This window comes from Sturnus vulgaris, chromosome 9, assembly GCF_052056855.1.
Source record: "Sturnus vulgaris isolate bStuVul1 chromosome 9, bStuVul1.hap1, whole genome shotgun sequence".
Classification (NCBI taxonomy): domain Eukaryota; kingdom Metazoa; phylum Chordata; class Aves; order Passeriformes; family Sturnidae; genus Sturnus; species Sturnus vulgaris.
Genome location: NC_142251.1, coordinates 16576198 through 16598824, shown reverse-complemented (window position 1 = coordinate 16598824; position 22627 = coordinate 16576198). Strand labels below are relative to the sequence as shown.

General features: G+C 36.5%; 1 protein-coding gene across 5 annotated transcripts in view; it reads left to right on the top strand.

Moving 5' to 3' along the window:
• The window catches only part of ZNF644 (zinc finger protein 644), a 51686-nt gene that overhangs the window by 3129 nt on the left and 25930 nt on the right, over positions 1-22627 (top strand). For all 5 annotated transcript variants that reach the window (XM_088169959.1, XM_088169958.1, XM_088169954.1 and 2 more), the window contains exon 2: positions 16334-16389. The gene's annotated coding sequence lies outside the window, so the exon portion shown is untranslated. The remainder of the gene's footprint in view (positions 1-16333; positions 16390-22627) is intronic.

Sequence of the window (22627 nt, the reverse complement as noted above, 5' to 3'; positions counted from 1 at the left end):
ATGCAGAGTATTTTGTACTGCGTATCCAGAGATTCTGAAAATGACAATAAAATTAAACAATGTTGCACTCACTTAAATTGATTTTGAGGCTGAATAAACTTGGCACAACCTCCAGAATTGGATTTGTTCAGATGAAAATAACGTCCACCCTAATTCAGAGTGTAAAGGAATCCCTGGTGAAATAAACTAAAACCAGTGTGTCTTCTCTGAAAATATATTCATTGGTCTTCCTGAGCACTCTGCCTATAAGCCAAATCTATAAGCTTATTTTTGTTAATTAACATTCTTCCTTGCTGCATTTTTTTACCAATGTAGATGTAAACTTTATATTTTATTGCATAAAGAGCTCAAGTTACCTGTGGAAATTGTGATTGTTGGTCACTCTGGCTGATACACATAAAGATACTGTCAGAAGGAGTTAAAGGATTTCATAAGTTTGTAGTATCATGGAAAAATATCCTTTTTATTATTAAGAAAAAAAAACCCAAAAACCCTGACAGAAAGCTGACATAAACGTTAATGCCTGTATGCATTGTGTCCCTTAGATCAATTAATAGGAACCTTTCATGCAAGAGGTGATGGTAGAAGGTATGCCCACATTGTTCACAGAATTGTAGAAAAGTTTTTTGATGGCAAGGATGTGAAATGGCCACTTAAAAACAGATGCAAATATCCTGCACCTCTACAGTGCAGTAATCCTGTGGGATGCAATTTGTTGCTTAAATCACAGTTCACCATCAAGAACTCATCACGGTCATGTAATGAGTTTGCATAAACTTCTAATATGTGTTGTTTTCAAAATTTGAAAAAGCATGGTAGGCTCTGTTACTTACCTAGTCTGCAATTCAGTGTCACGTAGTGAATATTTCATCTTGGTACAAAGTCTACCCAGAATCTGTAGGATTTACCTGTAGTGCTCGAGGAGAAGGAGAGCGAGCTTTTTTAACATTTCATGATGAAATGTATTATAAAATAATTTATTTTAAATCCAGTTGTGCTGTCTTTCTGCCACTGTTCAACTGTACAAAGCAGCTGTTAGATTGACAAAATGTTGCAGCCATGCCCTGATATTGCCAGTGAGGTTTAATGGGGGAAGACAGTGGCTTAACAGTGTGTATGTGTGTTTTGGTTACACTAAATGTTAAGTGATATAATACTTTTGAGCAAACTTGGGATTACAGAGAGCTCTCACTCCAGTAGAAGTAATTGTAATGTTCTTGGTATGGGAACTGGTGGTTCATATTAAATCCAGATACTGGAAATGGAATTCTCTAGTTGCTGTTTATTGATTGATATTGAGTGCTTTGTCTTAGAAATAATTAACTAGTTTAAGGATGAGGCTATTTAGTAATTCAGTATTTCTTGAAAATTAATCTAGTCTATGTGGAGTTCATGCTGAAATCAGAATAAAGGTCAGATGGCTGGGTTTAGAAATATTTCAGGCCCATTGTTAGTGTGTTGTAACTTTTCAGTATGCTGGATACTACAAGTTAGATACTTAGCATACTTAATTGGATTTTTTTTTTCTTCATAAAGGGACACTATTTTGTGAGTATTTGAATGATTGTATTTTTTGCTTGCCTTAAAGGGATACTTGATAATGTTCATTTTTACAAAATGGAATAGGAGAGAGGGCGCATTTTGGGAAACAGGATGGGAGGAATTACAGGTGCCTTATTGATTGGTCCAGTTGTAGCTGAATCATGAATCGAGATCATTGTACCTTCCCTGTTTTCTGGACAAACTTTTGGCACCCATTTGTAAAAATACTTTCCACAGAAAAGTATCTCTTGTGTAATTTACCTTTATTTACAGGCTTTTACCTGACGCATCCATTTTTAGTTTGAGAGAAAGACAAGGAATTCCTTACCAAATGCAGTCATTGAGATGTAGTAATGAGTCCCTTCTTGCCTGCCTTTTCACAGAATAGTATTTTGGTAGATTGATGGCATGGAGTTGTGCTTTATCCCATCTGCTTTCCCAGTGTGGCTCTTTGGTAAGGACAGGGGTGAGTTTTCCAGAAAAGGCAAACAACAGGAGGCTAAGTGACTGCTTTTGGAAAACGGATCCTTATGTCTGCTCCTAAAGCGTGGCAGCTCTGAAGCTGCTCCTTGCTGCTTCTGGTAGGAAGTGGCTGGAGTCTGTTACTTGCCTGGCTGCAATCAGTGGGTGGTGGGTTTGGTTTAGGGCTTTCATTGGTTTGGTTGGGGTGTTCTGGCTGATAGGATTTTTTTCTATTTTAGCTTCAGTTTTTGTTTTCTGGAGTGGTTATATTCTGTATATTTCTGCTGTTTGCTTCTGCTTCTACTCAGCTCTCTTGGGAGCACTGTGTGATAAAATTTTTGATACTTACTTTTGGAAAGTCGTCAGTGTTTATAATGTTTGTTGCTGATACCTTTCTTCATCTTCAAGTGTGGGCATATACAACAGTTTTGTGACTGTAGAGTTTCAGGAACTGTCTCTAATACTAACTTAGTTTTCTGGATTTATCTTTTTCATTCAAAACAGTTTGGAAATTCATAGAATTTGTGTCCTAAAATTAGGCTTTCAACAACCAAAACAGTGGTTTGTTATTGCATTTATTATTATGTTTATACTTACGTAGAATATTCTGTTTATGCATATAAGAATATTGTGTATTCTTATGAATGTTCTTAGGAGCCTTCACCAAAGACACTAGTTTCTGTGTTCTCCTCTGTGATAATTGGTAGGGAGGGCAGGGAAGGGGAGTATTTTTTTCCAACAGCTGTATTTTTGTTGTTGCTACTAAGTCAGCTTGGTATTAGAAACAATATTTTCAACAGAGGACAGGCTCTGCCTGCTAAGTTCCAATATAAATAACGTTTTTTCTTCACAGAGAAGTGCTGGGTTTTTTGTTTTAATACCATAGCTGTGAGTGTTTCTCATGTGAGAGTCTTGTGTGTGCTATCACAGAGTGGGAAGTGGCAGTTCTGCAGCTGGCTTCTTGCAGTTCTCTCCCACACTGAAGTGAGTACTCTGCCCTCTTTTGCTTCCTTTTTATTGACATATTTATTGACATATTGAAATCACCTGATCTTTTGTGTTCTTGGGCAAAACTTTGAAACTGAGAATCCGTGGCATGTAATGAAAATAACTGCACTGTGTGTGAATTGTAGTGAATATTAGTACTCTGAAATTACATCTAAAACAGTTTCTCATCTTGTAGAAAGTTGAGAACAAAATGGCAGTTAGAACTCCCTAATCAGGTGGTTATTAACAAAAAATTATATTATGTTGTGGTAGTTTTTTTACTGGGGTAAAAAGGAGGAAGATAAGTCGGGGAGACATGTGATGGTGAATTGACCTAGGTAAGCCACAGTGGAAAAACTGGAAAGGCTTGGAGCAATTGCAGAATGGGAGGGAGTAGAACACTTGCATGTCTGGAATGCAAGTTGAGCTGAAATGCTGCAGAAACTGAGGTGGAAAGGTTGCTCGTGTTGTTACATAAACCAAAGATAGTAGGTACTGTCCATGGTCTTTCTAGATCTTTGCTTTGGGGAAACTATTGAACATTTGTTTTATTTGACTTGTTTTCTCAAAAAAGTGGTTTAGGATAGTGATTGTCTTTTTCTGTGTCCTTGTAAAGCCTTGACTGTGTTGGACAGTAGTAAGTCAAGTGATGAAAAGTGGTAGACTTGTTGGTGAGCTGCTTTAGCATGATTCTTAGAGACCTTTCCTTTTGATAGTGTTTTGGAGTAAGGTAGGCATATCAGTAGTGTTCTGTGCCCCATTCCCCTAAATGTCAAGCACTTATTCCCAAACTTTAGAGGTGGTGAGACTTGCTGTAGAAGTTCAGTGTGATTCTCACTGCTGTACATGTGACTGAAAGAGCTGGTGGATGAGAGAAGTTTCTTTCCTGGCATGCGTGAGATTTGGAGAGAGAGAACAGCTTGTCCAGAAAAAAAATGGTTCTCCAGGTATGTCTCTCTACTACAGTGGTAAGACTGCTATTGCTTTTCAGTGTTTTACCAGCAGTAATGAGCACTAGAAGACATAGCATAGTTTTGCACAAGGGAGAATGCAAAAAACAGAAATGATGCTTGGGAGAAGCCACCCAAATTCCTATATAATCGAAATGTCGCAGTATTTCTAAAAATACCATACAGGTACTGTGATAATTCACTTTTAGAAATGTCTTTTAGACATTAAAAACAAGTTTGGAATTTGCCTTCCATTTTTCAGTCCAGTGGAATGTTACCAGAGACGAGCAGAGATGATGTCTAGTAAGGAGTTACGTCAGGAACAAATGAGCAGTTTTGTTTCTTTGTCTATATCTTTACAGATATTAATCAACATTGTATATAGCCAAACAATTAAAAGTTGGAATATTGTGTTTTGGAACATCCTGCAAAGTTCTAAATGAAGTCAATATTCAAGATAATGTACTGACATTCAGTAAAACTGAAGGATCCATGTTCTGTAGTCTCTTCAGAAGCTCAGCTATGTCCATTAGGAAATTACAGAGATGAGTTGATAGTTTTGAATAAGAAGTACAGCAGTATTGCAACAGAACCTTCCTTCATGTCATGTAGAGCATTAATGATAGGTTAGTTTTTGGGTTTTGATTGTTTTGGGATTTTTTTCTTGTAGAGCCGTTTAGAGAAAAGTAGGTTTGTTTGACTTCTGTAAGGTGGCCACTTTGATCTTTAGGATGCTGGGTGCTGTTTTAAATAAAGTTCTATTTAATATATTTCTAGTAACTTGGCTTTAGGTCCATCTAGTAAGCAGCTCCTGAAGCGTGCTGATGCATACTATTTTCAAAGGATGCAAATATAAAGGAGGGAGGAATAATTAGTGATCACCTGTGTTGTGGTTTCCATGGTCGTCTTTGATCAAAGTTTTCTTCCAGCTTAGTGATACTAATACTAGGAGCTAGGTGCTTTTGTCCAAAGTTATATCTCTGTGATTTCACTTTTGTTCTGACAGATAGTTTTACCTTAACTTTTCTTCCATTTTTAAAAGTAATTTTCCAGAATGACATTTTCAGCTGGAAAGAGTGCTCTGGTTTTTACCTGCTTGAAGCTGTTCTTTTTCTTCATGTTTTCTGTCACAGTAGATTCATTAGCATTTCTTCCTGTCCTTAAAGGAAATTTTAGCATTCAGAAATAAAAACCAAACCTGTATGATGTTAAATGGGCAGCTGTTTGAAAGAATGTAAAACTGTTAAAGTTACCAATGCTTTTCCACAGGACAATTCTCTTAGTATAAAAAACCCACCTCACTTCCACACCATTTCCAAAAAAAATCCTGACAAGAAAACAAGAGAAAACCCTCCACCGCAAAACCCTCTTGGCTTTTCAAGACTAAAGTACAAATCTGGGTGGTTTGTGGTTGCCTATATCTCATTTAAAAAATCAAAGATACCACTATCACTGTTTTCCTCTAAATATCGTAAATTCCAAACAGTGTTCTGGTTCAAGGAAGAGCTTTGTTTAGGATATTCTGAAGGCTTAATTTTGGAGAAGTTAACCTGTTCTGTGCTGTAACTTCCTTTGTTTTCTGTTTTATTTGTTCTCAGAATTTCTTTAGTTTTGTGAATCTGAAGATAAAGACAGGTTATTTCTCAAATTTGTAATAATACCTTATGTATTTCTGAACTTCTTTCAGAGTTCTGTAGAGTCATTCATGGCTGTTGTTTTCTCTGAAGCTGTTTAAAGTTGATTAAGTAGGTATTAAATAAGTGCTGAACCTTTTTATCAGAATTGCTTTAATTTAATGTGCTTCTATATGTTGTCTTTGAACTTAAGGAAAAGTTATTCTTGCTCCTTTTATCCATTTAAACCAGATTTCATATTCATACATATTCTCTCAACATTTAAGTGTTGGTTATATTTCTTGTTTCAGTGGAAAACAAACATGAGGTCTTGAAATCTGACTTGTGGCTTACAAAGTCCCCAATAATGAGAAAACACAGTGGCTCGGGGCCAGTCGGTAGGCAAACAGTCAGCTCTATTTGTGGGCCCAAAAGAAGGCACAGAACTTCTGTTGATGTAGAACACTAAGCTTTTGGGACATACTAGTCATTGTGAATTTAGGAAGCCTTTGAACAAGGTATTCAGGGGGATTTTATTTTAACTGTGAGTGTCCAAGACAATGGCAAAGTTTCCTTTATCTTTGGTGTTGACTTTGATTTGTTTTAAGAAGCTTTGTTATTACTGCAAGTAACATAAGGTGTTTACTTGCTGGAAGAAAACATTTCTGTCTTAGGGTTATATCCTTTCTAGGGCGGGAAACATACAGGTTTCTTTGCTTTAATTAAAAACCTGTGTCTATATTCTGAAACAGAGTAATCATGTGACTGACTTGTGCCATTTACACTCTTTGATTTAATGCAGTCCTAGCCCATATAGATGCATATGGAACAGGTTTGTAGTATCTGTCTCTTCTGTTTTTTGAGCTACTTTTGAAAGTTTGATTGGGAAACCTGCTCTGGTTAGGAAAACTGACAAATCAAGTTTATATTGATTCTACAGCTCTAACTGGATGAGATGCCTAAGGACAGCCAATGGATTAGATATGCACAGGTGAGGATAACTGGTGTGGCATGCTGGAAATACCAAGTTTTTCCATTTACCTTCTTGTATTTGGAAGAACTAATTAAAATAGCAAAAGAATCAAAGATTTTAAGCTTTTGCCTGAAACAAAAGGAAATGAACAAGTCCACAAGTGTTTAAAGGGTTCAAGGCTGAAAAGAGAGATTAATGAAGCCGTAATCTTAAAGTGAAGTCTGCAGAGAGCCTGCATTTTCTTGCAATCTGGCATGAAGCCTCTATAGATGTTTATTAAATAGTTTAGAAAGTAGACCTCGAGGTATTGCATAACTTGAGTAGAATCCTTGGGGTAGATCTTGAAAACACCCACTTCCTAGCAAAATGCTTTTCGTGGAATAATTTTGTAGCAAAGGCAGTAACTTTTAGTAAACTCTGAAATTTTACTATAGGAAGCACTCCTGTATGATGACTATATTAATAATAAAGATTGTGGACCCTGTCCCATTGAACAGAGGGACCTTGAATAGGAGCTTACTAACGAGATGTGGATGCTGTGTTAGACCTGAGCTGTGGTTGTGGTGCTGGTGGTGTGTGACTGGCTCGATGGAGTGTTCATGACAGTAACTGTTGGTCACAAACTACATTTCAGAGAGGGATGTGGAAGCAGCATTTGCCACAGTTTGCTTGCCAGGTCTGGTAGTATAACCTCAGTTGTAAGAAAACACTAATGTAGCTATTTGGCATGAAGGTGTAAAATAAAACACAGATGACTTAATTTTTTTTTTGTTGCATTGCTACAAATCTAAGGTAGGAAATAGTTTAACCTATTTATAGGCCATGGACAATGCTGGAAATCTACAGTGTCGCCAAACCAAAAGTGAACACTGAGCAGCTCAGCGAGGAATGGATTTTACATTTTCAATGGCTATTAAGGTGATAGTGTTGACAGCATATTACAACTTTACTTCTTCACCAAAACCATTCCTCTGTCACCAAAAAGCAGGCTCCTGCAAAATGAAGGGAAGTCCTTATGCTACTGGCTAAGTATATGTGGCTCCCAAAAGTGCTCTTTCATAGATTGTAGAGATTGTAGCTTGTATATCAACCCAATTAGGAAGCATTTTGTAGCTTCACTTCAAATCTGATAAGCAGTGGCTGAATCCTGTTGTATGAAATGTGTGTATTTTATTTGGAAAAAGCTTTCGCTAGAAGAATGGCAATGCTGGAATTTAAATTCTTAGGTGATTGGTTTGGAATTTGTATTTTTTGGGGATTGTTTTATATGGTTCTTTTCTTCATCTTGGAACATTCATTGTAGTCACAGATTAGTCCTGTGCTAAGGAAGAAGGCTGAGAGTTAGCAGTGCTGTTTACAGGGAGTGATGCCCTAGAGTGTCTGCTCTGTCCTCTGTTGGAAGGCACTGTCATAGGGATATCAGAATAAAATCTCTGCCACACCAATTCAGAGTTCATCATAAGCCTACCTTCATTTTAAGTGTAAGACCTTTTATATGAGATATTTCTTAGCACTCCATGAGCAAAGCTTTGTGAATACTTACAAAAAGTGTGCATGAAATCTCTAGGAAATTTTTGTTAGATTTTACATTTTCATGGGCACAGAAAATGCACTTCCTTTGAGGCTAGGAACAGGAGATTCCCTTTCCTGCTATGGTCAGGAAATGTCAGAAACGCTGTCTAGACAGACACCAGCAGGCATTAGAGCTCGTGATCCCAGCATAGCTACCCTTTCAACTGGAACAAACTTGTGAGGAACTGAATTTGAGATTAGGATCCTGTTTTGTAGGGAGTACTTAAATGCTAATACCAGTGCACTATTTCCTGCCGTTGCTGTTGCAAATATTTATGTAATTCACTTTCTGTTCTCTACTGCTTTCTTTCAAACTGTCATGATAGCAAGAAGGGGAGAATTTTTTTAATTTTTTTTTTTTAAGGAAAGAAGAAAATAGTAATTTATCACTAATTTTCAGCTGTAGGATTTTAAGATCAACCTTTTTTAAAATCTGCATTGCAGTCCTAATTCAAGAAAGTGTTTCAAGTTCTGTAATTTTTAAGACTTTGGAAACACAGAGGAAGACTTGGACGTGAACGTTTACACTAGTTTGCCTTACAGCGTAGAAGATTCAGAGATATTCAGAAGAAGTCTATTAAGAAATTGGTTTTGGCTGCAGCACTGGCTTTGATGTTGTAATCTGTGATCTCGAAGGCTCGGTGGCTGCTGGCGGTGCGGTGACCGAGGCGCTGCCTGCGGCTTGGCGATCCTGCTCTGGGCTGTGTGTTCTGAGCGCCTGCAGGTGAAAATACTGAACTGCAGCGCTGCTCTCCCCTTGAAGTATCCTGTAGTAGCAAACTGTTCCGTCTCCTAAATGGCGGGGTTGGTCGTTTGGGGTTTTTAAAAAAGGGAACAGCCACGCTGTCACATTTCCATTAGTGCAAACTGAAAGTGCAGCGCTGGAGAATAGTGATGGGTAAGTGCGTTGGACTGGAGGGAGGCATCTGCAGAGTGTACCCAGGGAGAAGTGCTGAGCACTTTGCTGCCTTTGGCTTTATACAGAGGTTGCAGGAAGGACTGTTGGCTTTGAAACAGTGTTAAAGCCGGAGAGAAAATGGCTACCAGAAATTATTGTTGCTACAGTAAGAACATGGCGTGATTATTAATGTGCTGCTTTAACTACTGTTGGAAATGTTGTGTGAGATACTGTCTTGAAGTAAAAGTGTCCTTAAAGGGAACAGATATTTTAATCCATCTAGATGTAATGGATGTCATCAGGCATTCTTGTTTCAGAATGCCAGTCTATTTAGTGGAGAAACTAATTTCTAGTAAATATGTTTTAAAACCTCATTACTGCCTTTTCTATACTAAAAGATTTGCTTAATGTTTTGAAATTTTAATAATAAACATAAGGTCCTTATAAAACAACTTGCAGGGAAAAAAACAGTACAGAGATACTATTTCACAAAATACGTTGTATCTGGTAAAATAATTCTGGTTTTCTGAAATTAAGCCCTGAGTGATTTTTCTGCGTGCAGCAAAGCTTTTTTTTTTAAATATTTAATTTTTTTTTTTGAGTTTGAAATAAATATGCCCAACCTAAATCTTGTTTGAAGCTTTATAAATAAGGATCAAGATACATAAATAAGGGTCATTATAGAGTGGAATATACTTGGGCAACTGTATTGTATTTTATTTCATAAGGATGTAAGTGTATGCATTGTGTAGTAAACTTCTTGCAGTTTTTTTGATTAATAGGTTGCAGTTATATTGAGGAATTTCAGAGTTATTTTATGCAGTACATCAGGAAAGGGATATGTCAAGTTCAGTGAATGTGTGAAGAATAATTGATGCATTTCTGTTTCTATCAGGATTCCACAGGTGGCAGATTGATGGCAGGTATGGTCTGACAGTAAACTGTGTCTGCTCTTCATAAAAGTCCCATATGTGTGATGTGTTTTATACCTAGAGAAGATCCCATTTTTCTGTACTTTCTTCATCTTTTGGGATTTTGGTTCTCTGTTGGACTTCCTTGACTGAAAAGGCACTGGATTCCTTCAGTAGGGGGGTGCTGATAAATTATTTACAGTAATGTGTACCAAATACACATAAGATAAAACTTCGAAGTTGTAGAAAAATGAGTAGTGTGTGAAGACAGATGTTTGAACTGTACAATGGTGTTGCTTAGTGGTACACTAAAGGGGATGCACTAATTTGATGGACACAATCTTAGCTCAAACATTTTTAATTTTGTACTTAACTTGGCCTGTTTCATGTTTTTATTAGCATTCTGTAGTTCTGGAGAAAGGAGAGGACAACACTAGAAATGTGTAACATCACTGTGTAGTTTAGTATTTTAAAAACAAACCTTGAAATATAAGAGGCTGCCTCAGATGTTTCTAAAAATTTGCTTTTTTTTAAGACGCAAAATGCATTTTTTTAATTTAAGGCTGTTGGTTCCTTAGAAAGCACTTCAGTGATCAAGCTTTCCTCGTTTGTATTTTCGGTTACTTTTCAGCTGAGAAATGGAAGGTGCAAACTTGGACTAAAAATTTATAAGGAACTATAATCAAATTTCTTATGAGGTAGGGAAGATTTTGTGTAAATATTTTCTGGAATGCTTTTTTGCAGTGCTTAAAGTCATAGGGTATGTCACTGTATTTTGAGGTGCTCTGTGTAAAGCTTACATGGTGATGTATGGTGAAGGAATACATATATATATAATGTGTGTATGTATAAAAATTCAGTCTGGGCACAAAGTGGTTGTATAAGTGGAAGGGTAGAGGCACTTCCTGTCCAGGTTATGTATTGATGAGATTTTGCTGCCAGCATAATGAACAGAGACGTGTTCAGAGTGAAGGATGATCCAAGGGTGTGTACAGTGCCTTTAGTAGTTTGGAATGGAATGGAGAGATGATGTCATTCTGTGCTTTAAGCTTTCTCTATTTAAGAAAAGCTGTTATATTTAAGATATGTAAGTGCAGCAAATGAAGAGCTAGTTCATGTGGTCAAAATAAATAGGCTGAAGGGTGACTGAAAGTGTATGGATGTTTATTATGGAAGTGGTAGGTTGATCTATAGCTTAAACAGGCAGAGAAATTATGACGACAAATTATTTTTCTGTAACTTGTTGCTTATGGTAGATCTCATTGTGAAGAATGCCATTTAATTTAGTAGGATGGACTGTAAACTTTTTAATATCAATGATACTTAGAATGTTGCACCCGTCTTAGCTGAGGAGAGAAACTGCATTGCTAAGTAACCTTCAGAAACAACATGTTAGTATTTTCTCTTAAGGTCTTGAAATTCTAAATGTTTGTAGGACTCCCATCTTCAAACTGATGCTTCAGTTTAATGTTTTTATGATGCTTTCATTTGTGTGTTCATTGTTACATATTTGCTTACTGGACAATGTATACTCAAAGTAAATGGCTCTCAAATTGTTTGTTTCCCCTTGCTTTGCTGTAAACATCTTTGCATCTTTGTTGTCTGCCTGTTGTGTCCATCTTTGAATATATGCATGTGATCTGTTTACTGATAGAGAAGAAAAATAACCTTTTCAACCAGTATGTTTTGTTAGTCCAAACTCCTGCCTACCTAGAATAGTTTTTGCTGTGATGACTTTTTAAATGTTTACTTGTGGTATGCACATTTTTGAGATAATAATTAAATCTCTTGTTCGACCTAATTGATGATATAAACAGAGGTTGGTTTTTTTTGCATTCAAGCTACTCTCTCAGATTACTTTTTTTCCCTACTGTGATACTCATATTAATGTTAGATTCAGATACTTGTAATCTTGTTTGGACTGAAACAGCTTCCCAGTCTGAGGTATGATCAGTTGTATTCATTTCCTATGCTGTCACATGTTTCCTTGAAGTGCCTCACTGTCCCATATGGAGAGTTGTCAAAAAGCTAAACTTTCTATGAGTAGAAAAACGAGAGATTTCAACATTTCCACGTGAAAGCCCTACCACAGCTTTGGGAACTGTGTGTGTGGCTTTTACTGTGATGAATAGACAAAGGAAGAACTGTAACTTCTTTGAAGTATTTTTCAGATAACTCTCAGAATCTAGCAGGAGATTCAGAATGCAGGAGGCAGTCTTCTCTCTTGCAGTCCCTTGCTTGCTTTTGTTCATTCATTGCAGATACTTTGAAGTCAGGAGCATCTCCAGTAAAAAGACTTAAATTTTGTCTCTTCATGTTATAAAGTGTTAAGCTTTTGCTTAATTTGGCATCTGGGTAATTCAAGCTCCACCTGTTCTTAAGTATTGCTCCTCATTTTATGAAGAGTCATTACTATTTTTTCTTTACAAATTTAGTTTTGGTCAATGAGGTTGTGGCATATTTAATTCAGTTGGTTAAACTGCAGTTGGAATAGCATAGATTGAGAGGTTCTACGAATTCTCGAAAGAGATTAATTTTGTGGTTTTAGAAAACCTCATGTTTAAATCCAAATGATTATTTAATCTATACTGGATGTTAGTTCTAGATATTTGTGGCTACTGAATGTAGATTAAGTTGTTTTTATACTCTTTAAATAGAAATCAAAGACAATCAAAGCTCCTGCAAATAGAAAGCAGGAAACTACATTTTGTACAGAAAAGGTCATTGCTGGCTACTTGTTTGGAAAATTGCAGTTTAGGGTTGTATTTAAAGAGCTTTTCAGCTGTATCAACTGATGTAGGACTCTCATCAGCTAACTTTTTGCCATTTCAGTCCTCTTCTGAAATTACTTTATCCTTGATACTGCATGTACAATTTTGGCAGGAACTTCTGGGTTTCTCGTAGCCAGAAGTATCCTTTTCTTAGTGATCTCTGCTTTCTACTGGCTGTTTTTTTCCTGCAGTGATATTTAGGATTGTTAGATTTTTGTAAGATTATAGATTTTTTCCAGAGCTGCAACAGATATTAGAATGAAATTTATTCCACATTCCACACCCTGCTTTTGAATTTCATGCTGGGATGGTCATATCCTAATAAATGTAGCTGCCATTCTCGATGAAATACTCAAATTTTCTAAGCCGTGAAGCCAACACAACAGTTGCAAGCCTTTTTGCGATGTTATGTCAAGCTGGTGGAATTGACTGTTTAGCCACAGTTTATATCAACAAAAATAGTTTGTATAATATAGTTATTCTGGTCTTTGTTTCTTCCTCTTTCTTTCTTTCTTCCCACACAGGCATAATCAGCTGTAGGGGCAAAACTGGTTTTGTGTTAAACAGCCACACAAAAACCGTCAAATAAACCACCTACAAAGCTTCCGTATGAACTTCATTCCTGGCTGCAGTCATTCCAGGAGATGGTGGTAGTTAAAGGTGGTGGTATCTTTTCTAAGATAGATGTAGAAATGTCAGTTACAATGCAGATTTGTTATGCAATAAGGTCTACATAATAAACAAATTGATCAAAACTCATTTGGGATTTCAGCAACCTTTATTTAGTCATTGTACACCTTTGCATTCTAGTGTTTCTTCAACTTTTCCTCAGAGAGGGAGGGTGTGTGCTTTTAGGAGATACTTCATTATAGCAAGAGTTTTCAGTCCATCTTTTTTTTCTTTAGTATCACTGGGGCTGCATTTGTGTTCTCTTTCATCTCCACCATTTCAGTTTTCTTTCACTTCCTGTTCAGTGCCCATGTCAGAACAGGAAGCTGCTTATCGCTAATCAGAAGCCTGACCATTTTACATCAGTCCTTTTTCCCTGCTGTGGTCCCCCCTTCTCACTCTTTGAATATCGAGGCCTCCAGGTGAGTGCTCTGTAACTACATTTATTACTCAATTCTGTGTCCCTTTTCCTGCCCTCTTTTATTGCCTGGTATGGGACACTGACTTTTACTCTCACTTCCTTTCCTGATAATGCAAATTAAGACAAGCAAATTGAAGCAAAAGCATTTATGATGTTGAAATCTTTGCCTTTCCCTGAGGAAATTTTTGGAGACCTACCTTTCTCAAATCTGCTTCTGAAGAATATCAGGCACTCAGTTATTTCAAATGTCATCACCCTTGAAGTTAATAGTAGATGTTAGAGCTTGATTGTACTGGTGTAAGAGAAATCTTATTTGACAGCAGAAAGACCTTTGAGAGGAGATGTGAGTGCTGGTTAAGCACTATAGGTGGGTGTCTTTAAGCAGTCTCAGTGCTATCAGTAGTTTGGGCTAAGATGGATTGTGTTGCCTTCGTGAAGATGTTTGCATGAAATTGCAAGTACCGTCTCCCATTGGGTGGAGCTTTTGCTTTCAGAGGGTTTGAAATCTCAAAAAGGGGAGTTAATTCTGTATAGCCCTTTTAAGTTTTTGATGCAGGGCTACAGTGACCAGCCCTTTGGTCCTTCAGCAGTTTACTTGCTGGTGATCTCTTTGTGAAACTTGTCACCTCTCCTTCAGCTGGACAATATCCAAATTATGATGGCCCATCTTCTCTTTTTCCTTGTCATTCCGTCTGTGCCAGATGTAGAACAACCCGAGATTTATCCCCAGTGTGGTTTGTGAGCTCCCTGTGATCCAAAGAATAATAAAATGCAAGAGTACTTGCATTTAAGTTTTCTGCAAAGTGCATCTTCAATGAGTATAAGAGTACATGTCCTCTAGCTAAATTGTTCACACAAAATGGGAAGTCTTACCCTATCCTAAGTCGATTGATTGGTCCAAAGTAAGGTGTTCCTATGGAAAGGCTGTTACAGAGAGTAGTGGGTGATATGGCACTGTACTGCTGTATCACCCCAGTGATCTGCAGTTGTCTGGGCTCAATCCTTTGATGGAAAGATTCTGTCTGCACTTGAGTCACGAGCTAGGAAATCTATGTTGAGAACAGTTATTGCTAATGTTGAGTTAATTGTAAAGTTTAGAGGATATGGGTGTTGAGGCCATTTTGCATGGGGGGCAGTCATTGTAGATCTTACAGAGAGAAGTGTTAGACTGTGGTTGTCACTCCCTAGCCAAAGTGCATAGGCTTACTGACATGTCTGGTTTAGTGCTCATCATAATGTTTGATCATGAACATTGACTTTCTCATTTTTTGAAAGGTATTTTGGCTCTTCATATATGGAGCCTGTTATTTTTGTGAGGATATAACTGTAGCTTTGCAATTACTTTCAACATACAGTAGAGCTTCGCTGCTTTTTGGAAGTAACACTTCTGCTTCACTAGGTGAATATTACTTAAAAATCTGACCAAATAATTCTGTTTTTTTTGTAATAAGTCTTACTTGATAAATGAGTATGTATATTGAATAACATTCATGCATAAAGCTGCAGTTTAATGTGATACTTGGGACACAATCTTGGGGCTAGGAAGAGGAGCTCAAATACTTATCTTCTATTGCTTTATATTATCCAGTCAGACTTTTTGAAAGGTCTGTTTTCCCTTACTCTGTCTTTGTAATTTAGGCAAGGGGCTTTGAGAAAAGATTCATTGGGGAACTGAGTCAAAAAGCTGTGTGTGAATAAAATGAGGTAAGGACAGTGTGTGAAGATAGTTACTTCATTCAGAGTAAATTTTGATGCTGCCTAAACGTTTAGTCTAGATAAGAACAAGTTACCCTTTCTGAAAAGCTCTATGCTAGTAGTTGTGTCGTCATTAGTAGACCCAGTTCTGTAGAGATACCATACCCAAATCCATTCTTATTTTTGTGTGACTACAGTTGCTTTTGGAGTCTCTTCAGAATTTCCAAATAGGAAGTGAAAAATGACCTTGTTAGTTCTAAAGATACATGAGCAAAACAAGTTCATCTGACACCGATCAGATTTCATGAAGACAAATAAATTATAATTTTTAAGAGGGCCAGCTAACCTTAGAATCATAAACACAACTTTGCCTTAGGAAAGGTGAGAAATTAGAAAGGCCCAGGCTTAAAGTCCTCCAACACTTAATCTCATATATGCTGGTAATTTTTGCTAAAAAGATTTTTTAAAAGCTTTCATTTGTAACCCATTTCCTTTCTGAGAATCATTTCTTGTTCAGGGACCTTGAGATAACTGACTTTGAATGCACTAGCAGCAAATGCAGAGCTTTTCTTGCCATGCAACTTCTTTTCCCCTGTTCTGCCCACTTAATTTAATAGCATTTGTGTATTTGATACAACTTCTTGGTAGGTTTTTTTATTAATATGACAATTGCTGTGTTATTTGGAAATTACACATGTTTGAGAGAAGACCACTGGAATGTTGATGCTTTTACCATGAGATCAAAAAGACAGAATACTTTTATGGCTGTGGATTTCTTACCTCTCTGCTTTGCCTGTCTTGTCTGATAGTGTAGGACACAAGCAGAAAACAATGGCAGCTGTAAAGTGAGTTCTTGTTTTATTTTGCAGGTTTGTTTTAATGTGGAAGTGGATCTTACAGCATAATGTAAATCAAACAAGCAAAGGTAAGTAGGAGTTCTGTGTTGGTGGGGTTTTTTTCCCAAAAAATGCCATTTGCATATACTGCTAAATCTGCAGAAAAGTGGTCAGTGAAAATTCTCTTGAAATTTGTATCTTGATTACTATAATGCATGCAGTGTATGTACTGTAATGGTGCAGTGTTACTTCTGCAAAGCCAAAAGAGGAACAAAACATTATTTAATCCCCACTATTTAATATTATGATGATAGATCGGTTTTTCTTCCATAAATTGTTATAGTCAAAAAGCTATCAAGGTGTTCTGCTAGCTGTTGAAAGCCAAAATTATAAGCACTTTAAATTAATTTTGTCCTCTACATATTATCTACCTGGTTTCAAAGTACTGAAAGTGCACTTTGCACTATAAAAGCAGCATGTTAAACTTGCACTTACTGTATTAATAAATAACTGTGTGGGAAATTTGACCAGCTATCAGAATAGCATTTCAAGTGTTAAACAATGAAATTCTGTTGGAATTTCTTCCCCTCTTTCTGTCTTTAGGAACCCATTTGCAAGCTATTTGAAAGACAAAGTTTATGGAGATTTAGTGCTGGAAGAACTGAAGTGTTCATTTGCAATTGCAAAGAGTCCATCTAGGAAAATTTTTCTGTAATTGGCGTTTTCCTCCTTCCCCCTACTCCCTTCCTCTGTTATTTTGAGAAAAAGAATTAAGATGCTTATCTTTTTCTCTTTCATTTGCTTGCTACTTGAGGAATAATTTGAAGTATAAAATTAATCTTGTCTCCATATAATTATGAGAAACATGTAACAAAGAGCTTTAATCTATTTTAACTTGAGTCTTTCAAAAGAATCTTTAGGTAAGGCCTCAGAGTTCAGTAAATTCACTGCTTTGGAGACATGGCATGATGGACGCTGCTACAGAGGCCTCTCTGACAAACCAAAGCTGTGTTCTCAAGTTTCCTGCTTCCTGTTTGACTAATGTGCCATCTCAGAATGTAGCTGCTTGCAGTGACTTGGTATTTTGAAGAGGTGAGAGGGAGATCCCATTTACTTAAATGAGTTTGTTCCTCAATTCCAAGCTCCAATTAATATGTAGACTTAATATTGCCTTGAAACTGTGGTATGTGCATTTTAAAATAGACATGAACTACTTTGTTCATATCTTCTGTTCCACTAAGACTTCTTCAGAGCTGTTGCTGTCAGCTTCAAAATAATGATTATAAAAGAGTGCTTTGTGGAGAATTTAAAATAACTCTTCTATTGGGTGTTGATCTTTTGTATAATGTATAACCGATTCAGGACTTTGATTATGAATAGTACTCTGAACTGTGAACAATTAAAAATAAGCTCTACTGCTGTGTTATGCATATACTTATGTTTAGATGATGTTTACTGTCTTAGCCTGACTTTGCTGGTTTCTGGAATGTGCTGCTTTGAGAAAACCAATGAATACAACACTGCAAAAGGAAATACTTCATCTAAGGATGAATGTAAAACAAGGATTATGGCTAGAAAAGAGACTTGAATTGACAGTAAAATTCAAACTGTTCTTGTGTCTTCTAATGTTTTCAGTACTTAAAGCTTGCCATTTATGCTCTGTTTCTTTGTGTGTTAGCTAATTACTTGTTAAATGCAGATAATTAATTGAAAAGTCTAATGTATAAATAACTGGGTTTTTTTAGCATGAAGTCTTCTGAATGAAATTCTGAAGACCTTTCATCTTAATGGTCGTTATCTGTGTTTGGTAGGAAAAAGCTGTCTCTGAGGAGACAGCCTATAGAGAACACATTCACAGCAAGAGGACAGAAAAATGTGTAAAAGAATAAATGGAAACAGTGTAGTGACATTTGATCAGTATTGCTATTGCTTGGAGGAGATCTTGAGGTTCTCAGAGTTCAGTAAACAATGACAACTGAATAGTCAGTAAATCAATTGAATTATTGTGCTTTAGTAGGGAACAAAACAAAAACCAGATCCAGTTCTACAAATTTGTGGTGTACCATGGCTGCATTGCATTGCAATGTGTATTGCTTCTTCTAGACTGGGGACTGAAAAACAACATAGCAGAGCTGAAGAAGGTTCAGAGAGGGGCAGCAGGGATGACTGAAAGAGTTTATTTTCAAGAACAACCTGCACTTCCCAACTGCCTCAGTCTTCAGTCTCCACTCAGGAGTGTAGTGGCTGCAGCATCTCAAGAGATTTCTAAACAATAATTTTCACTCCCACAGCTCTGGGTGGACTTGTCTTTTTGTGTAAGCTTATCTCTTTTAAAGCAATAGCTGAAAATGTGCTTTAGTTATTTGCTCAAGCATTTTACTTGTACACTTGATGGTAACGCATTTCCTGATGACTCTGCTAGTGGGCTTTCCATGTAGGGTTTGGTGGTGGTTTTTTTGTTGTTTTGGGGTTTTTGGGGTTTTTTTTTTGTGTGTGTGTGTTTTTGTTTTTGGTTTTTTTTTTTTGGTTGGTTGTTTTTTGGTGGTTTTTTTTTGTTTTTTTTGTTTTTGTTAAGGGTTTGGAGTTTTGTTCTTAATATTTCAAATCATTCATGTTCCTAAGGCGAATATAAAAGTACAAAATAAATAAAAATAAAAAAATAAAATATAAATAAAGAAAATCTGTTACTAGTTAGAAACACACAGGTATAAGATACTATTTACAAACAGTGAATGTACTTTATTTGGGTAACTATAGTATTTGTTCTTTAAATTTCTGATTTACAGACTGCGTTTCTGAACTCCACAGGAGAATCTGTCTTAAATAAAGAATATGTCTTAAATAAAGTATGTTTTAAATACAGGGGAAAATTAGGAGACAATAAGGTTGGTCTCAATGTGTTAAAAGTGCAGTAGGCCACACTTCTGTGGAGCAAGATAGGTTGCAGAAGTTACATGCTTGTGCTGAATTTCCGTGTAACTAAGTGTGTGCAGTGAAGAGAGGTCATATTTTAAGCATTTTAGATTCCAGGCAAACCAAACTTGCTTCCAGAAACTGCCTTGAATGTATTTAGTATGGCTTTACCTAAAAGTAGAAGGATATAATTAGTGAATAATAGTACCATGAATACTGAAGAAGGATAGATTACATACAGAACTCTGCACAGGATAAATTTTAGTATGTGGGATTTTTATTTTTTTGGCTCAGAGAGGATCTCATATAATTTTAATCTTGTTCATATTATCCTGGTAACATGAAGTTGAGTTTTCTGCCGTTAATCACTTCAGGTGATGACTTTTTTGTTTTAAATTAAAAAAATAAAGAAACAAACCCCAAGTATTAGTGGGCTGACCTGAACTTTTCTTCTCACTTATATTTTTCTGGTCATGTACTGTGTTACATTGGTTTGAGTCCTTTAAAAGCTCTGATTTTGTATTTTCATCAGCAAGCAATCACCTTCTTCATGTCTTAATCTGAAAAGGTACAAGATGGCTTTTTTTGCCTTACCTGCTACTGCTACTTAGAATCTTACTAGCTTTTTAATCCTTGATAACTGAAAGAACATAGGATGAGAAACAGTTTTCTGATAAGGATGAGTAAATATCACTAATGTGTTTCATTACTCTAAGGTTCTGAATTAAATTAGTAAAAGCAGAGTGTTTGTTTCAGCTAGTGTTTTTAGAATTGGGAATGATACTGTGCTTTAGAAGTTAAAAAATCTGTTGACATTAGCAGGAGCTACAGTCTTAAAATTTGTGATTACATAACATTTGCACAGCAAGTGGTTATCAGCCAAAAAAAACCAAAAATCATGAGAAACTGCTAGATGTGTTTTAGGTCATGCTGGATAAAAAGCATGACAAGTTTTATTCAATAGAACAGTAGAGAAGGTCAGAATTGTTCTGAAGGTGAAAGATGTGTTGTGTTAATTGGGTTCAAGTGTTCCTAATATCATCATTTAAGAAAGTTTCTCAGTAAATCCATTATGCATCATGTTGTCACTCAAGTTTTCATCTGTGATCTGTTGGATTGACACTTCACAACTAATTCATGCAGGTAACCAATAGTATTTGATTAACTTGTGAAATATTTCTATAAAAATAGATATATATAATTTCTAAAAATTCCTCTCTGTCTGTTTGTGATCTTTACATCTTAATGGATGTAGATTGAGTGGGTGGCTTATCCAGATAACAAGCTGGATATTTATACCTTAAGAGGTCTTTTTATGTCAGTTACAGAATTCACTTTTTCCTGAAATCCTGAAAATAAGACCTCTCTGGTGATATAGTTGTAGTCATTGAGGACTTTATGCAAAGATGCATAAAACACCTAATTATTAATTGTTTTATTTATATATTGGATTTGTATTGGAAAAAAGGTTTCTTTACCCAATTGCTTACAAGCAGTGTCTGAACAAAAGGACTGAATTATTGGAAAGAGCTTTGTTTTACATCGAAGATCAGTTTTAGATTTGGATATCTGGGTTCTGCTTTAATTAATTTTTAAATGTCTTGTGTTAGCAGAGCATTGCTCATATTTGGCTGCTGCAGGACTGTTTTTCATTTCTGTGTGCTTTACACATGGGGATAATTGGATTTGCAAATCCAAATTTCACTACCACTTGGTGGCAGTACCTGGCTTCAAAAGGACTTGTCTCTGAGCAGATAAGGTGGCTGATCCTGTAAAACTATAGGTTAAGGAGATTAGTTTTTGAATTTCTGAAGGTTAGTTACGTGTTTTAGAAATGAAAATACTTTTTGTTTTAAGTCACTGGAAGGATTTGCATTTGTATGTCTCTATGGAAAATCTAGCTATCATGTCTAATAGGCAGTTTAAGAGTATTGCTTGTGTTAATAGTATTCTCAGAAGATATGTTTAATGTTCCCCAGTTGAATTATTTTAGCATTTACTTCCAGCAGTTTGCTTCAGTTGAGTAGTTTAGTTTAAGTAATTTTAGAACATAAAATTTGCTTCATGCTAGAATTCCTTATAGTGCTGCGTTTGGCAGTTTAATAGAGGACTGTCAAAGCTTCTTTTTTGCCTTATGAAATGTTCTCTAAATTTTTACTTTTTTATTTATTCATACAGATTTTAGGAAAAGATTCCCCATTGGATTTTTCTGTCAACAAAGCTAGTAAAAGTTTGTGCCCTTACCCATAGTTGTCGCCTCTCGACTGTGCCAATTCAGTGGTGTTTGGGTCCCAGCCTTTTAAAATGGGTAATGAAATGGTTGATGGAGTGTGAAAGAAGGAACTAGGGAGAGTGGAAGAAGGCAGCATTAATTTAAACTGACTTTGCTGCAAAGAAAAGGGTAATTCCAATGAATAGCACAGTAATTTGACAGTATGTGACGCCGTGTTGAAAATACTTCCTCTTCTCTGCAAGCTGAAATCTTCTGCAGTGGTCAGCAGGTTCTTTAAGTTTAGTATAATGCCCTATGTAAGGACTGTAGTAGTGATCTTAAAGTCTGGAAGAGTGCAGATACTTTGCTGAACATCGTCTCTTTGTGGAATGTCTCACTTGGTGTGACTGGAGATGAACACTGCTGGTGGCAGTGGGTTCTGTAAGGAGGAAATACTTTCACTGTGTTGCCTGAAGGGCCGGCACCGAGAAGCCTGTCTGAGGTGTGACACATCAGGAAGGTATTTAAGTATATGGTGGGGAAGAGGAGAGATTCATCCTGTGTAAAATCTAAAACTGTAGAAATACAATTAGAAAATGAGGTGGGACTTGAGCAATGCATGTTTGTAAATTTGAGTGTGATAATACTATTCTACTTAGTGATAATGTTATTTTGTTTAGTGAGAGAACTCAGGAGAACAGGATCCCTGGAAGAGACGTAGAAGGGAGAGGAGCATCAAATTATAATTTTGCTGTCAATATATTTACATAACTTGGGATAGAGAGAGCATGCTTTTACCATATGTCTAATATTTGGTGTCATTTTCTTCAGCTGTCAGAATGATAAATTCAGAGTTGGTAGTTGGAAGCCTTTTTAAAAATACTTTCGTACCTATATTGATATTTTGCAACTGAAAAATTGTGGAAGGTCTGAGCGATGGTGGAGCACTCTGAAGAGGACTGAAGTAAGCAAGAACTGGGATACTGTGTGACAAAAACAGAATCACAAAATAGTTGAGTTTGGGAGGAACCTGTAGCCATCTCGTTCAATCCCATTGTCCATCCTGTTGAAGTGCCTCTCAGTGGCATCACAACCTGCTGGTGTATCAGCCTTGTGTGATCAGCAGCCTTGCCAAGGGTCCCTTCTGCCCCGTCATCCATGTGGGTAATGAAGATGTTGAACACTGTGGGACCTGGTACCAG